Source organism: Dendropsophus ebraccatus, chromosome 7, assembly GCF_027789765.1.
Source record: "Dendropsophus ebraccatus isolate aDenEbr1 chromosome 7, aDenEbr1.pat, whole genome shotgun sequence".
In the NCBI taxonomy this organism is placed as follows: Eukaryota; Metazoa; Chordata; class Amphibia; order Anura; family Hylidae; genus Dendropsophus; species Dendropsophus ebraccatus.
The window spans coordinates 2,683,233-2,700,181 of NC_091460.1; the positions used below are offsets into that span (position 1 = coordinate 2,683,233).

The 16,949-nt window shown below is 49.7% G+C and overlaps 2 protein-coding genes and 1 pseudogene across 2 annotated transcripts in view; all 3 read right to left on the minus strand.

Moving 5' to 3' along the window:
• LOC138797121 (zinc finger protein 850-like) overlaps positions 1-9,946 on the minus strand; it is a 141,544-nt pseudogene extending 131,598 nt beyond the window's left edge.
• The window catches only part of LOC138797152 (zinc finger protein 84-like), an 863,099-nt gene that overhangs the window by 525,424 nt on the left and 320,726 nt on the right, over positions 1-16,949 (minus strand). The window lies entirely within an intron of this gene.
• Positions 1-16,949, minus strand: part of LOC138797206 (zinc finger protein 160-like) — an 83,699-nt gene that overhangs the window by 63,841 nt on the left and 2,909 nt on the right. The window lies entirely within an intron of this gene.

Here is a 16,949-nt window from a genome sequence, read left to right on the forward strand (position 1 = left end):
AGAGAAATATTCCTACTGATCGGTATGATAGAAGACCAAAAGTCGCAAAAACCATAAACAATTGGCTGCAAGCTTTCTCAGTATTGGGTTGTGTTATCGGTATTAAGCATCCGGAGCGTTGCTCCGAGCTTTTCATTTACATGGATTCCATATACAGTGCCTTTAAATCCCACGGGGGTAGTGCCTGGTGGCGGTATGACGAAGAATTTCGTCGCCGCCTCGCTTTGCAGCCTGATATCGGATGGGGAGTTAAGGCTACTGATGTTTGGCTGCGCCTGATGATGGCTCCGAAGAACAATCCTTTTCCCTCAGCGGCCACTGCCTCAGCAGCCGCAGTTCCTGGGGCAGTGGCCGTGCGACGGCCAGGAACCTGCTGGCTCTTCAATGAAGGCCACTGCAGGTTTTACGGACTTTGTAAGTTCCGCCACGAGTGCTCCGCTTGTGGGGGGCAACACGCGGCGGTTAAATGTCAGCGGGCAAAATTGCCAGGAAAACCGGCAGCGGGCGCTGACGGGAAAGACCCCGGTGAACGTGGACGCGATGCGACCATGGTTAAGTAACTACCCAAAGCATGAATCCGCCCGACAATTGTTAGAGGGTTTCACCTACGGTTTTTTCATCCCTTTCTATTTTTCTCCTTTTCCGCTATGGGCCGATAATCTGAAATCTGCCCGGGAGTCACCTGAGGTCCTCGTTGAAAAGGTCAGTCAAGAGATATCCTTGGGCAGGGTTGAGGGCCCTTTTGTTTCCCCTCCTTTTCCGAATTTGCGAGTGTCCCCCCTCGGTGTTGTCCCAAAAATGGAGGTGGGTAAGTTTAGTTTAATCCATCATCTCTCTCACCCGAAGGGCAGTTCTGTAAATGAGGGAATTCCCAAGGAGGATGCTGCGGTCTCATACGTTTCTTTTGATAGTGCTGTCCGCTTCCTTGTGGCGGCTGGCCGCGGTGCCCTCCTTGCGAAGTCGGATATTCAGTCTGCCTTTAGGCTTCTCCCTGTTCACCCTGAATGCTATCATCTGCTGGGTTTTCAGATAAATGGATTGTATTACTATGACACTTGTCTCCCTATGGGCTGTTACATTTCGTGTCACTTCTTCGAGATGTTCAGCTCCTTCCTCGAATGGGTGGTATGTTATGAAACGGGGTGTAATGCAGTCATTCATTATCTTGATGATTTTTTGTTTGTGGCACCAGCAGATTCTAATTGGGGCTGTTTTTTGTTAAACACCTTCCATTTTTACATGCGCAAGTTTGGGGTTGTCACAGCCGCGGCGGCGTCCCGCGTTCCGGGCCGCCGCCGCGACCGCTTCCTGCCCCATGCAGCAGCCGGTGTCCATAGTCGGGGACCCGGCGCTGCTATCACCTCGGCCCCGGGGGGCGCCTCACCTCTCCACGCTCCTGTCTCCCGCTGTGCCGGCCGGCGCGCGCGTCCCCGCCTCCTAGGGCGCGCGCGCGCCGGCTGTCTCAGATTTAAAGGGGCAGTGCGCTCCTAATTGGTAGTTGCACCTAATCACTCCCCTATAAATCCCAGCTTGCCCTGTCCCCTGTGTTGGAGCCTCTACATGCTTCCCTTAGCGTTTGGCCCAGCTCCCTGTTGTTCCTGTGTCCTGTCCGTTACCTGGTCCCAAGTCCCTGTTCCTGAGTCCTGTCCGTTACCTGGTCCCAAGTCCCTGTTCCTGGTTCCTGTTCCCCTGTCACTCCACCTGTTCCCGTGTCCAGCCTGTCACGTGCTCTCTCATCTGCAGACTATTGCCTGTGCCATCTCCTGCCACGCCTCGCCTGCCGACACCAGCAACCAAGCCAGGGGTAGCGACCTGGGGGTCGCCTGCCGCAGCAAGTCCATCCCGCCTTGCGGCGGGCTCTGGTGAAAACCAGCGGCCCCTTAGACTCCGCTCCCTGGTGAGGTTTGTGCCATCGCTGGTGCCGGTCCAGTGGATCCACTACTCCAGGCGTTACAGTAGGCTCCAACCATGGATCCCGGCGAGGTGCCCGATCTCCGAGACGTCGCCAGAGTGGTCACTCAGCAGGCGCAACAAATCCAGAAACAGTCACAGCAGATCCAGCAACTCACTGCCGCCTTACAGCAGCAGACTACTGCCCAGCGCACACCACCTCCTGACGCTTCTTCTTCACTCCGACTGGCCCTCCCAAGCAAGTACTCTGGGGACTCTAAGTTGTGCAGAGGATTCTTGACTCAGTGCACCATGCACATTGAACTTTTGAGTAGTCAGTTTTCCACCGAGCGCTCTAAAGTGGCTTTCATCATCAGCCTATTAGAAGGTAGAGCCCTGGCCTGGGCCACGCCACTGTGGGACCGTGATGATCCAGTTGCTGCCAATCTCCGGGCCTTCCTATTCGAGTTTCGCTCCGTCTTTGAGGAACCTGCCCGTGCTTCTTCAGCCGAGACTGCTCTCCTCAACCTCTCTCAAGGCAGCTCCTCTGTTGGTGACTACGCCATCCAGTTCCGCACCCTGGCAGCCGAATTGGACTGGAACGAGGCCGCCCTATTGGCCACCTTCAAGAAGGGCCTGTCTAGTCGTGTGAGAGACGTGCTCGCTGCCCGAGACCTGCCTACCTCCCTGAACGAACTCATTCTACTGGCCACCCGAGTTGATACTCGTTTTTCGGAGAGGGAGGAGGAGGTTCGGCATGAACATTTACTAACCCGTTCCCGTCGCCATCCCCAGCTGGCGCCGGTTTTCCAGAATCCTGACCTTTCGATGTCCCAACCCTCTCCTGAGATTCCTATGCAGGTGGAACGGGCTCACCTGACGCCTGATGAAAGAATCCGGCGCCTGGAGCAGAATCTCTGTCTCTATTGCGGTGGTTCCGATCACTTCCGGCTGGGATGTCCCCTACGTCCCCAAACATCCGGAAAATGCTCGCACCTAGGTCCAGTGGGACAGGTGTCCCTAGGTGTGAATGCCACCATTCCAAGTCTGTCTATGCCAGTTTCCATCCGGACTCTCTCAGGACGAAATCATCAGACTACTGCCTTCCTCGATTCTGGGTCAGCAGGCAGTTTTATTGCGGCAACATTGGTCCAAAGATGGCGGCTACCCGTGACCCGACTAGCCAGGCCCCTGACTATCTCCTCGGTCACAGGCGAAATTCTTACCGACCGTGTGTACTACCAGACCGCACCTTTAGTCCTCCAGGTGGGTCCTTTACATCAAGAAGAGATATCCTTCTACGTCCTGCCCCATTCTTCCCCCGCGGTCCTCCTGGGACTCCCGTGGCTGCAAGAACATGCCCCTCAACTGGACTGGAGAACCGGGGAGATTCTCAGTTGGGGTCAGGACTGTTCCAACCAGTGTCTCAGGTCACCTCAGACCAAGTGTACTATGTCGTTTCCTGTCCCAGCCAAGCCTCTATCCGACCTACCGGCAGAAGACCAAGACTCGGCGGATGCCTTCTCTGCCGAGGTGTACCCTCTCTCCGTACCCAAGACTAAGGTCGAGTCCTCTCACCACCGGGAGAACTTACAGAAGGTCCTCGTCCACAGACCCACAGTCCCTTGCCATGTTTTCCCGCCTGATCGCCTAGCACCAGTCGTCACCTCCTCGCTTCGGAGAGTACTCCCCGGAAAGACTCATGTTCACCCTGCGCTTCGAAGAGGTATTTTGAAGTGGGGTCATTCCTCGTTGGAGGCCGGGCACCCTGGAGTCCGTAAGACCGGCCAACGGATCTCTCGCCACTACTGGTGGCCCAGTCTGTTTCAAGATGTCAAAGACTTTGTGGCTTCCTGTGCCATCTGCAGGCAAGAAAGAGGGGGAGGCCAAAGGGGGGGGGTACTGTCACAGCCGCGGCGGCGTCCCGCGTTCCGGGCCGCCGCTGCGACCGCTTCCTGCCCCATGCAGCAGCCGGTGTCCATAGTCGGGGACCCGGCGCTGCTATCACCTCGGCCCCGGGGGGCGCCTCACCTCTCCACGCTCCTGTCTCCCGCTGTGCCGGCCGGCGCGCGCGTCCCCGCCTCCTAGGGCGCGCGCGCGCCGGCTGTCTCAGATTTAAAGGGGCAGTGCGCTCCTAATTGGTAGTTGCACCTAATCACTCCCCTATAAATCCCAGCTTGCCCTGTCCCCTGTGTTGGAGCCTCTACATGCTTCCCTTAGCGTTTGGCCCAGCTCCCTGTTGTTCCTGTGTCCTGTCCGTTACCTGGTCCCAAGTCCCTGTTCCTGAGTCCTGTCCGTTACCTGGTCCCAAGTCCCTGTTCCTGGTTCCTGTTCCCCTGTCACTCCACCTGTTCCCGTGTCCAGCCTGTCACGTGCTCTCTCATCTGCAGACTATTGCCTGTGCCATCTCCTGCCACGCCTCGCCTGCCGACACCAGCAACCAAGCCAGGGGTAGCGACCTGGGGGTCGCCTGCCGCAGCAAGTCCATCCCGCCTTGCGGCGGGCTCTGGTGAAAACCAGCGGCCCCTTAGACTCCGCTCCCTGGTGAGGTTTGTGCCATCGCTGGTGCCGGTCCAGTGGATCCACTACTCCAGGCGTTACAGGGGTTCCCATTGTGGAAGAAAAGACTGAGGGTCCTGTAACTTCTCTGTTTTTTCTGGGTATTGAGCTTGATTCTGCGGATAAGCTGGAACGCCTGGCATCCCTTATCAATGGGTTTGTATCTGTTCCTAAGGTCACTTTGCAGCAGATGCAGTCCTTGTTGGGATTGCTGGTGTTCGCGTGCAGAATTATGCCGATGGGCAGAGTGTTCTGCAGGCAACTATCGCTGTCCACTAGGGGAGTCAGGCTTCCCAGCCACTACATCCGGCTAACTGCCGCCCTGAAGGCCGATTTGCTAGTGTGGAAAGAGTTCTTGGGTTCTTACAATGGCCGCACCTGCTGGCCCTCCAAGGAAGTTTCCAGTGTTAAACTGGAATGGTTCACCGATGCTGCCGGTTCCTGCGGTTTTGTGGCCATCCTAGGCAATGATTGATGTGCCGAGGCGTGGCCTCGGGACTGGCAGGAGCTCGTAACCTCACGCTGCTGGAGCTTTTCCCCATAGTCGTTGCTGTTGAGCTTGGGGGATGAGCTCTCGCAAACAGCCGTGTGTGTTTTTGGACAGACAATCTCAGTGTCGTTTTTTGTATTAATAAGCTTACTTCATCTTCTCTCCCTGTTTTGTCCTTGTTGCGGCACTTGGTCCTGCGTTGTTTAGAGTTTAATATGGTGTTCCGGGTCCAGCATGTCCCTGGTAAGGTTAACGTGGTTGCTGATGCGTTGTCACGTTTTAATTGCCAGGTTTTTCGACAGCTCCATCCGGAAGCGGCCCTGCACGGAACGAAATGCCCGCAACGCCTCTGGGAATTGGTGACGCTCGACTGCTCCCATTAGTACAGGTAAGGCGTGGGCTGAGAGGCTGGGGTGTGTTGGTTCGAGGAATGTCGTTTTGAGCGAGGACGACCGTGTATCTGCCACGGTGGAGTACTTGATATCTCTTCGGGATAAAGGGCTGTCGGGAGTGGTTGCGCAGCATAGGATAGCAGGAGTTAATTTTCATTTCAACCTGCCAGGTTGGGCGGACATTAGCAGCAATTTCGCCATCCGCCAGGCCCTTAAAGGCTGGAGGAGGGGGCAGACCCAAAAGGATAGCCGCAGGCCTATATCGTATGCCTTGTTAGTCCGGCTTTTAAGTCAGTTAGAATCGGTCTGTCGTACTGAATTTGAAGCCCTACTGTTCTCTGCTGCTTTTGTTCTTGCCTTCTATGGGGCCCTTAGGGTGAGTGAGCTTGTGCCTCCATCGGGTCTCCGCCCTGGTGGCCTTTTGACTGAGGATTTGTTAGTTTCTAATGGAATGCTACGAGTCAGGGTCCGCAGATCTAAAACAGATCAGTTGGGCCTTGGCTCTTGGATTTCTCTATCCCTTGGTTCAGGGCCCTTCATGCCCTGTAGACATTGTATCTAGGTACATGGCGGCTCGTCCTCAGTGCACTCAATTTTTAGTGCATGCGGATGGGGTTCCCTTATCTAGATACCAGTTTCAGGCGGTAATGAAAAAAGCCTTGGAGGCGGTAGGTGCGCCTCACGCTGAGTTCGGGACGCACTCCTTCAGAATTGGCGCAGCTACAGCGGTAGCTAGAGCGGGTTTGTCTGAAGAGCAGGTTAAGAGGATAGGGCGTTGGAGGCCAGCATGTTATGCCTCTTATGTGAGACCGGAGCTCCTTTTCTAATGTGTTTTTCTTGCAGGTCCTAGATGTCCAGTGGTTTGGCTAATTGGCCAATCGTACATATACTGGGCGGCACAGAGAGCGACACATCGTCCTGGAGGCAGGTCTCTTGGTTTCTGGGATCTGGAGGTGCACTGGAAAGGAGTTAAAGGACTACGTTGGTCCAAGGTCCTGTCCCAGGCTATTGAAATTGGACGTACCGTTAGTTCCCCCGTGGTTCTTGTTATTCATGCTGGGGGGAACGATTTGTGTGTGTTACGTTTGAATGAGTTGTTGACCATTATTCGTTCTGACCTTCAACGGCTGCCAGGTTTCTTTAACGAGGTTGTGTTGGTGTGGTCAGAAATAGTATCCCGGGTCAAGTGGCAGGGTGCCAGGGATGCGGCAGCAATGGAGAGAGCTTGTAGGACAGTTAATGCCCGCACGTCTAGATATGTGCGGTCAATAGGGGGCGTGGTAGTTCGCCATAGGCAACTGGAAGGGGACAATCATAGATTAATTATATCAGACGGGACCCATCTTAACGACATTGGCTTGGACATATTTCTGTCCGGGCTTCAGGATGGGGTGGAGCAGGCCCTGTATATCCTTGGGGGGGGGGGTCAGAGCTCGGTCTAGGTGTAGCCGAGCCCCTCCGTGGCGGAGAATAGTCAGAAGAGAATAAAGGTGGCAGTGCCCGTCGGCCTTCCGAAGGCTGGCACAACCGCGAAGAAGACAGTTCTGGTTTTAAGGTTTTACGTTTTAATAAAGCTGTGGGGGACCCTGTCCACTTAAGTTGGAATAGTTGTCTGTGCAGTTATTTCAGGCGTTCAGCACCATCACGCTGTAGTGGGTTATCCTAGCAGTCTGGGGAGACACCAGCCTGTATAAGGCATGGTGTCTTGGACTGCTGGGGCAGTTGTAAGAGCAAGGGGTTAATGGGCTGTGTACGGGGTGTGAACGGGTTAACTGCAGCACGGTGGGAGCTCTGGTTGTTAAGGGGAGGAGGAGAGGTTGACAGGAAGGGGCTGGTAGCGGGAGGAGTTTAAGGGGTATGGTTCAGGGAAGAAAAGGAGCACTGCACCTCACACCTATGGCTGATACTAGTGCCGCTAGGCTAAATAAAAAACACATCAGAATTTTGTGTATGAATTGATCAAGCCATACTGCCCCATGTACCTCGTGCCGGTATCTGATACACATGGGTCCCTACACTAAGTCCACACCGTGCCAGTCAGTGGCCACCAACCCCGCAGGCACGCACAGTCAGGGAACGGGGGCCATGGGACGACCCTGCGACCCCCATGCCACAGGACCAGACCCAAAAACACCACACCAGAACCCGGCCAGCACCGCCGGCGGAGAAGGTCGCCCCCAAATAGCACAAGTCTGGATGAGGTATTGCGCTCACTATAGCTGCTGCAGACAGAATGGGAAAAGACAGGAGGGATTAAAACCATGTGCACTCAGGTGTCTCCTGCTAATTGCGGTCATGTGGGTCTCACCAGGAGGAGTGCAAAACACGGAGAAAAGAGAGAAACAAAATGCGGTTCAGGGAAGAAAAGGAGCGCTGCACCTCACACCTATGGCTGATACTAGTGCCCCTAGGCTAAATAAAAAACACATCAGAATTTTGTGTATGAATTGATCAAGCCATACTGCCCCATGTACCTCGTGCCGGTATCTGATACACATGGGTCCCTACACTAAGTTCACACCGTGCCAGTCACGGTGTGTATCAGATACCTGCACGATGGTACATGGGGCAGTTTGGCTTGATCAATTCATACACAAAATTCTGATGTGTTTTTTATTTAGCAATTGAGTGTTTTGCACTCCTCCTGGTGAGACCCACATGACCGCAATTAGCAGGAGACACCTGAGTGCACATGGTTTTAATCCCTCCTGTCTTTTCCCATTCTGTTTGCAGCAGCTATGGTGAGCGCAATACCTCATCCAGACTTGTGCTGTTTGTGGGCGACCTTCTCCGCCGGCGGTGCTGGCCGGGTTCTGGTGTGGTGTTTTTGGGTCTGGTCCTGTGGCATGGGGGTCGCAGGGCCGTCCCATGGCCCCCGTTCCCTGGCAGTGCACGCCCACGGGGTTGGTGGCCACTGACTGGCACGGTGTGGACTTTGTGTAAGGACCCATGTGTATCAGATACCTGCATGATGGTACATGGGGCAGTATGGCTTGATCAATTCATACACAAAATTTTGATGTGTTTTTTATTTAGCCTAGGGGCACTAGTGTCAGCCATAGGTGTGAGGTGCAGCGCTCTTTTTCTTCCGTGAACCGCAGTTTAAGGGGTATATAAGGCTGGTCAGGGGGCAGACTCACCCTCTTTCCCAGTTTCCAGCGAGGAGTTTGTCCCTCCCTCCGTCCCTGTGTAAAAGACTCTGTTTCAATATGACAGTGTTGTCCGCAAAGCGGTGGTGTTTTTGGTGTGTATGTCTGTCATAAATTGCATATAAGTCACAGCTGTCGGAGAATACCGTATTTTTCGCTTTATAGGACGCGCCTTTTGATAAGACGCACCCCTGATTTTAGGGGGAAAAATAGAAAAATAAATATTTTGCTCATTGTCACAGTTTGGAGATAGCAGCAGTGTGATCGGTGCCAATCCCCCCATATAGTGCCCCACATAGTAGCCAATGCCCCCATATAGTGCCCCACATAGTAGCCAGTGCCCCCATATAGTGCCCACATAGTAGCCAATGCCCCCATATAGTGCCCCCATATAGTAGCCAATGCCCCCATACAGTGCCCCATATAGTAATCAATGCCCCCATATAGTAGCCAGTGCCCCCATATAGTAGCCAATGTCCCCATAAAGTGCCCCCATATAGTAGCGAGTGCCCCCATAGTAGCCAGTGCCCCCTATAGTAGCCAGTGCCCCCATACAGTAGCCAGTGCCCCCATACAGTAGCCAATGCCCCCATACAGTAGCCAATGCCCCCATACAGTGCCCCCCATGGTAGCCAATCATCCCTGCGACTAGAAAAACAACAAACAGGCTACTCACCTGTCCGCCGGCCCCAGCAGCTCCTCTCCCGACACTCCGGTCTCCCGTCATCCTCCGGCATAGGTAGTGGGGGACAGAGAGACTGCCGCTGCAGAACACTTCCGGGACACAGGCAGCGTCTCTGTATCCCACTGCCTGTGCCCGGAGGATGACGGGAGGCCTGAGTGTCGGGAGAGGAGCTGCTGGGACCGGCGGACAGGTGAGTAGGACAGCGATCCCCTCCGCCCGCCCAGCTCATTGCACTATCCCGGGCTTCTGATCGGCTCAGCTGAGCGGCGATAGAAGGGGCGGGCGGGGCGGAGGGAATCGCTCAGGGACGCTCACTATGCATATGCATAGTGAGCGGCAATACAGGGGGCGGGCAGGACGGCTTCCTTGCGGTGCTCGGAACTGCTTGGGAGCCGTCTTCGCTTTATAGGACGCACTTGGTTTTTCCTCCCACTTTGGGAGGAAAAAAAGTGCGTCTTATAAAGCGAAAAATACGGTAGTCAGAAGAGAATAAAGGTGGCAGTGCCCGTCGGCCTTCCGACGGCTGGCACAACCCCGAAGAAGACAGTTCTGGTTTCAAGGTTTTACCTTTTGATAAAGCTGTGGCCGACCCCGTCCACTTAAGTTGGAATAGTTGTCTGTGCAGTTATTTCAGGAGTTCAGCACCATCACGCTGTAGTGGGTTATCCTAGCAGTCCAGACCCTGCAAAACTATATTTAAAAAAATGTCCCCAGAGAGCAGCTTACCAATTCCAATGTCCAGAAACTCCTCACACGGCCATTACTGTCATCTTCTACCTCACAGAAAGCCGGGGACACAGACAGGGCCGTCTTAACAAAACGATGGGCCCCTGGGCATAGCTGTGAACTGGGCCCCCGACCCAAGATCAAGTCCCCGCATCCCCCCTACCCCCAACCTTGTGCTGTGCAGCCCCATGTGGGTGTATATTGTACTGTATAGTTCTGTATGGGCGTATATTGTTCTGTTTGGGTGTATATTGTACTGTATGGTTCTGTATGGGTGTATATTGTACTGTATGGTTCTGTATGGATGTATACTGTTCTGTATGGCTCTGTATGGGTGTACTGTATATTGTACTGTATGGCTCTGTATGGGTGTACTGTATATTGTACTGTATGGTTCTGTATGGGTGTATATTGTACTGTATGGTTCTGTATGGGTGTATATTGTACTGTATGGTTCTGTATGGGTGTATATTGTACTGTATGGCTCTGTATGGGTGTATATTGTTCTGTATGGGTGTATATTGTACTGTATGGCTCTGTATGGGTGTATATTGTACTGTATGGTTCTGTATGGGTGTATATTGTACTGTATGGTTCTGTATGGGGGTATATTGTACTGTATGGTTCTGTATGGGTGTGTATTGTACTGTATGGTTCTGTATGGGTGTATATTGTACTGTTTGGTTCTGTATGGATGTATACTGTTCTGTATGGCTCTGTATGGGTGTACTGTATATTGTACTGTATGGTTCTGTATGGGTGTACTGTATATTGTTCTGTATGGGTGTATATTGTACTGTATGATTCTGTATGGGTGTATATTGTACTGTATGGTTCTGTATGGGTGTACTGTATATTGTACTGTATGGTTCTGTATGGATGTATATTGTACTATATGGTTCTGTATGGGTGTGTATTGTACTGTATGGTTCTGTATGGGCGTATATTGTTCTGTTTGGGTGTATATTGTACTGTATGGTTCTGTATGGGTGTGTATTGTACTGTATGGTTCTGTATGGGTGTATATTGTACTGTATATTGTTCTGTATGGGTGTATATTGTACTGTATGGTTCTGTATGGGTTTATATTGTACTGTATGGTTCTGTATGGATGTATATTGTACTGTATGGTTCTGTATGGGTGTATATTCTACTGTATGGCTCTGTATGGGTGTATATTGTACTGTATGGGTGTATATTGTACTGTATGGCTCTGTATGGGTGTATATTGTACTGTATGGTTCTGTATGGGTGTATATTGTACTGTATGGTTCTGTATGGGTGTATATTGTACTGTATATTGTTCTGTATGGGTGTGTATTGTACTGTATGGTTCTGTATGGGTGTATATTGTACTGTATGGTTCTGTATGGGTGTATATTGTACTGTATGGTTCTGTATGGGTGTATATTGTACTGTATGGCTCTGTATGGGTGTATATTGTACTGTATGGCTCTGTATGGGTGTATATTGTACTGTATGGCTCTGTATGGGTGTATATTGTATTGTATGAGTGTATATTGTACTGTATGGTTCTGTATGGGTGTGCATCGTTCTGTATGGGTGTATATTGTTCTGTATGTGTGTATCCTTCTGTCTGGAGCAGTTTTGCAGCATCTGTGGGGGGGTCATTCCTCTCCTTCAATGCTCAGGAGCAGAAAAAAACAAAACAAAACCACAAATAGGAACCAAGCCTAACATGTGTAACGATATATATATATATATATATATATATATATATATTTATATATATATAAATAATCTTTACACATGTTAGGCTTGTTTTTACATGGTGCAAACCTGGCCATACATGCAGTCTGGGGGGGGGGGGGTGTACAGCAGCCTCAGGTGTATGGGGATACAGCAGCCTGAAGGGGAGAACACAGCAGTCTGGGGGGGAGGGGGTGCACATTGCAGCTTGGGAGGTACAGATCAGCTACAGGTGGACAGGGGCAAAGCAGCCTGAGGGAGAGGGGGCAGCTATGGGGGAACAGGGGTAGGGCTGTGTGTGTGTTCTTCTCTCAGCCCAGATCTGCAGACTCCCCCCTCCTCTCTGTCCCGACCTCTCTGCTATCTACAGCCCCAGGTACCTGACATTTCCTGCAGTGGAGCACAGGACAGCAGGGGGATGGTCAGGAAGCCCTGTAGCTGGAGGCCGCTGTGTAGCTGTAGGTTAGCAGCCTGTAGCCTCCTGCTCTCCACACTGCTGATCCCCTGCAGCTGCTGTGAGGCCCCGCACATAACCATCCCAAGGCCTGCTGGGGGCAGGAAGTCCAGGAGGAACATGGGACCAGTCCACAGGGGCGGGGCTTAACGGAGGGGGGGGAGCTTCAGCCGCCCACATCACAGACCGGCCCTGCAGCTTATTTATATGAGGAGAGGAGAGCGCTGGGGCAGTGCACAGCGTAGTGCGGCCCTGTAATGTACTGGGGAGAGGGGGGCACAGCGTGGCTCATCAGCTTCCCTTCCTTTCTGCAGGGTAGGCGGCTGCCACTGGGGCCCCCCATAAGTCATAGGCCCCCGGGCAGCCGCCTACCCTGCCCAATGGGAAAGACGGCCCTGGACACAGACAGACGGTGCAGCAACACAGTCCTGACTGACCCTGACCGCCTGCCTCCTCACTACTGCTAGGAAAGGCCAGGAAACCATAAGCTCCTCCCACACAAGTCACATCACAAGTCACATCACAAGGTCCTTATGGCTCATGGACTTTAGCCGCTACCAACTTTTCAACATCTTAATAAACAGTAGATGTGATATAAAGCAGGTTTCACTATACATTATTTTTTCTGGTTATCATGCTATAAATAAAACAAAACTGAAGTTACCAGAAATCCAGGTCCGGTCTCCTGAATGCAGATTTTCTGACTTGAAGAACAGACTAAACACAGAAACTCCGGCCAGTACAGTGTGTCCATCGGTCACATGACTGCCTTCTCTCTCTGAGCGCTGTGGGATACACAGGACTTCCTGTTTTTTGAGAAAAGAAAGTCAGAAAACAGGAAGTGCCGTGTTCTCAATGATAACAAAAATAAATAATGAATGTACATGGCAAACTAGCTTTATATTACGTCTACTGCTGATTTGGAAAGTTATAACGACAGTGACCCTTTAAACGCTCAGTATTAGGGTATGTTCACACTGAGGAATAGGCAAGGAATTAAAGAAGGGACATGATGGAAACCTTTATATATGTTACAGGGGGAAGAAGGGAAAGGGGGAACATGATGGAAACCTTTATATATGTTACAGGAGGAAGAAGGGAAAGGGGGGACATGATGGAAACCTTTATATATGTTACAGGAGGAAGAAGGGAAAGGGAGGACATGATGGAAACCTTTATATATGTTACAGGAGGAAGAAGGGAAAGGGAGGACATGATGGAAACCTTTATATATGTAACAGGAGGAAGAAGGGAAAGGGAGGACATGATGGAAACCTTTATATATGTTACAGGAGGAAGAAGGGAAAGGGAGGACATGATGGAAACCTTTATATATGTTACAGGAGGAAGAAGGGAAAGGGAGGACATGATGGAAACCTTTATATATGTTACAGGAGGAAGAAGGGAAAGGGAGGACATGATGGAAACCTTTATATATGTTACAGGAGGAAGAAGGGAAGGGGGACATGATGGAAACCTTTATATATGTTACAGGAGGAAGAAGGGAAAGGGAGGACATGATGGAAACCTTTATATATGTTACAGGAGGAAGAAGGGAAAGGGAGGACATGATGGAAACCTTTATATATGTTACAGGAGGAAGAAGGGAAAGGAGGACATGATGGAAACCTTTATATATGTTACAGGAGGAAGAAGGGAAAGGAGGACATGATGGAAACCTTTATATATGTTACAGGAGGAAGAAGGGAAAGGGGGGACATGATGGAAACCTTTATATATGTTACAGGAGGAAGAAGGGAAAGGGGGGACATGATGGAAACCTTTATATATGTTACAGGAGGAAGAAGGGAAAGGGGGGACATGATGGAAATCTTTATATATGTTACAGAAGGAAGAAGGGAAAGGGGGACATGATAATAACCTTTATATATGTTACAGGAGGAAGAAGGGAAAGGGAGGACATGATGGAAACCTTTATATATGTTACAAAAGGAAGAAGGGAAAGGGAGGACATGATGGAAACCTTTATATATGTTACAGGAGGAAGAAGGGAAAGGGAGGACATGATGGAAACCTTTATATCTGTTACAGGAGGAAGAAGGGAAAGGGAGGACATGATGGAAACTTTTATATATGTTACAGGAGGAAGAAGAGAAAGGGGGACATGATGGAAACCTTTATATATGTTACAGGAGGAAGAAGGGAAAGGGAGGACATGATGGAAACCTTTATATATGTTACAAGAGGAAGAAGGGAAAGGGAAGACATGATGGAAACCTTTATATATGTAACAGGAGGAAGAAGGGAAAGGGAGGACATGATGGAAACCTTTATATATGTTACAGGAGGAAGAAGGGAAAGGGAGGACATGATGGAAACCTTTATATATGTTACAGGGGGAAGAAGGGAAAGGGAGGACATGATGGAAACCTTTATATATGTTACAGGAGGAAGAAGGGAAAGGGAGGACGTGATGGAAACCTATATATATGTTACAGGAGGAAGAAGGGAAAGGGAGACATGATGGAAACCTTTATATATGTTACAGGAGGAAGAAGGGAAAGGGGGGACATGATGGAAACCTTTACATATGTTACAGGAGGAAGAAGGGAAAGAAGAGACAGGATGAAAACCGTTATATATGTTACAGGAGGAAGAAGGGAAAGGGAGGACATGATGAAAACCTTTATATATGTTACAGGAGGAAGAAGGGAAAGGGGGACATGATGGAAACCTTTATATATGTTACAGGAGGAAGAAGGGAAAGGGGGGACATGATGGAAATCTTTATATATGTTACAGGAGGAAGAAGGGAAAGGGGGACATGATAATAACCTTTATATATGTTACAGGAGGAAGAAGGGAAAGGGAGGACATGATGGAAACCTTTATATATGTTACAGGAGGAAGAAGGGAAAGGGAGGACATGATGGAAACCTTTATATATGTTACAGGAGGAAGAAGGGAAAGGGAGGACATGATGGAAACCTTTATATCTGTTACAGGAGGAAGAAGGGAAAGGAGGGACATGATGGAAACCTTTATATATGTTACAAGAGGAAGAAGGGAAAGGAGGACATGATGGAAACCTTTATATATGTTACAGGAGGAAGAAGGGAAAGGGAGGACATGATGGAAACCTTTATATATGTTACAAGAGGAAGAAGGGAAAGGGAGGACATGATGGAAACCTTTATATATGTTACAGGAGGAAGAAGGGAAAGGGAGGACATGATGGAAACCTTTATATATGTTACAGGGGGAAGAAGGGAAAGGGAGGACGTGATGGAAACCTATATATATGTTACAGGAGGAAGAAGGGAAAGGGAGACATGATGGAAACCTTTATATATGTTACAGGAGGAAGAAGGGAAAGGGGGGACATGATGGAAACCTTTATATATGTTACAGGAGGAAGAAGGGAAAGGAAGACATGATGGAGACCTTTATATATGTTACAGGAGGAAGAAGGGAAAGGGAGGACATGATGGAAACCTTTATATATGTTACAGGAGGAAGAAGGGAAAGGGAGGACATGATGGAAACCTTTATATATGTTACAGGAGGAAGAAGGGAAAGGGGGACATGGTGGAAACCTGTATATATGTTACAGAGGGAAGAAGGGAAAGGGAGGACATGATGGAAACCTTTATATATGTTACAGGAGGAAGAAGGGAAAGGGGGGACATGATGGAAACCTTTATATATGTTACAGAGGGAAGAAGGGAAAGGGAGGACATGATGGAAACCTTTATATATGTTACAGGAGGAAGAAGGGAAAGGGAGGACATGATGGAAACCTTTATATATGTTACTGGAGGAAGAAGGGAAAAGGAAGACATGATGGAAACCTTTATATATGTTACAGGAGGAAGAAGGGAAAGGGAGGACATGATGGAAACCTTTATATATGTTACAGGAGGAAGAAGGGAAAGGGGAGGACATGATGGAAACCTTTATATATGTTACAGGGGGAAGAAGGGAAAGGGAGGACATGATGGAAACCTTTATATATGTTACAGGAGGAAGAAGGGAAAGGGAGGACGTGATGGAAACCTATATATATGTTACAGGAGGAAGAAGGGAAAGGGAGACATGATGGAAACCTTTATATATGTTACAGGAGGAAGAAGGGAAAGGGGGGACATGATGGAAACCTTTACATATGTTACAGGAGGAAGAAGGGAAAGAAGAGACAGGATGGAAACCGTTATATATATTACAGGAGGAAGAAGGGAAAGGGAGGACATGATGGAAACCTTTATATATGTTACTGGAGGAAGAAGGGAAAAGGAAGACATGATGGAAACCTTTATATATGTTACAGGAGGAAGAAGGGAAAGGGAGGACATGATGGAAACCTTTATATATGTTACAGGAGGAAGAAGGGAAAGGGAGGACATGATGGAAACCTTTATATATGTAACAGGAGGAAGAAGGGAAAGGGAGGACATGATGGAAACCTTTATATATGTTACAGGAGGAAGAAGGGAAAGGAGGGGACATGATGGAAACCTTTATATATGTTACAGGGGGAAGAAGGGAAAGGAGGGACATGATGGAAACCTTTATATATGTTATAGGAGGAAGAAGGGAAAGGGAGGACATGATGGAAACCTTTATATATGTTACAGGAGGAAGAAGGGAAAGGAGGACATGATGGAAACCTTTATATATGATACAGGAGGAAGAAGGGAAAGGAAGGACATGATGGAAACCTTTATATATGTTACAGGAGGAAGAAGGGAAAGGGAGGACATGATGGAAACCTTTATATATGTTACAGGAGGAAGAAGGGAAAGGAAGGACATGATGGAAACCTTTTTATATGTTACAGGAGGAAGAAGGGAAAGGGAGGACATGATGGAAACCTTTACATATGTTACAGGGGGAAGAAGGGAAAGGGGGGACATGATGGAAACCGTTATATATA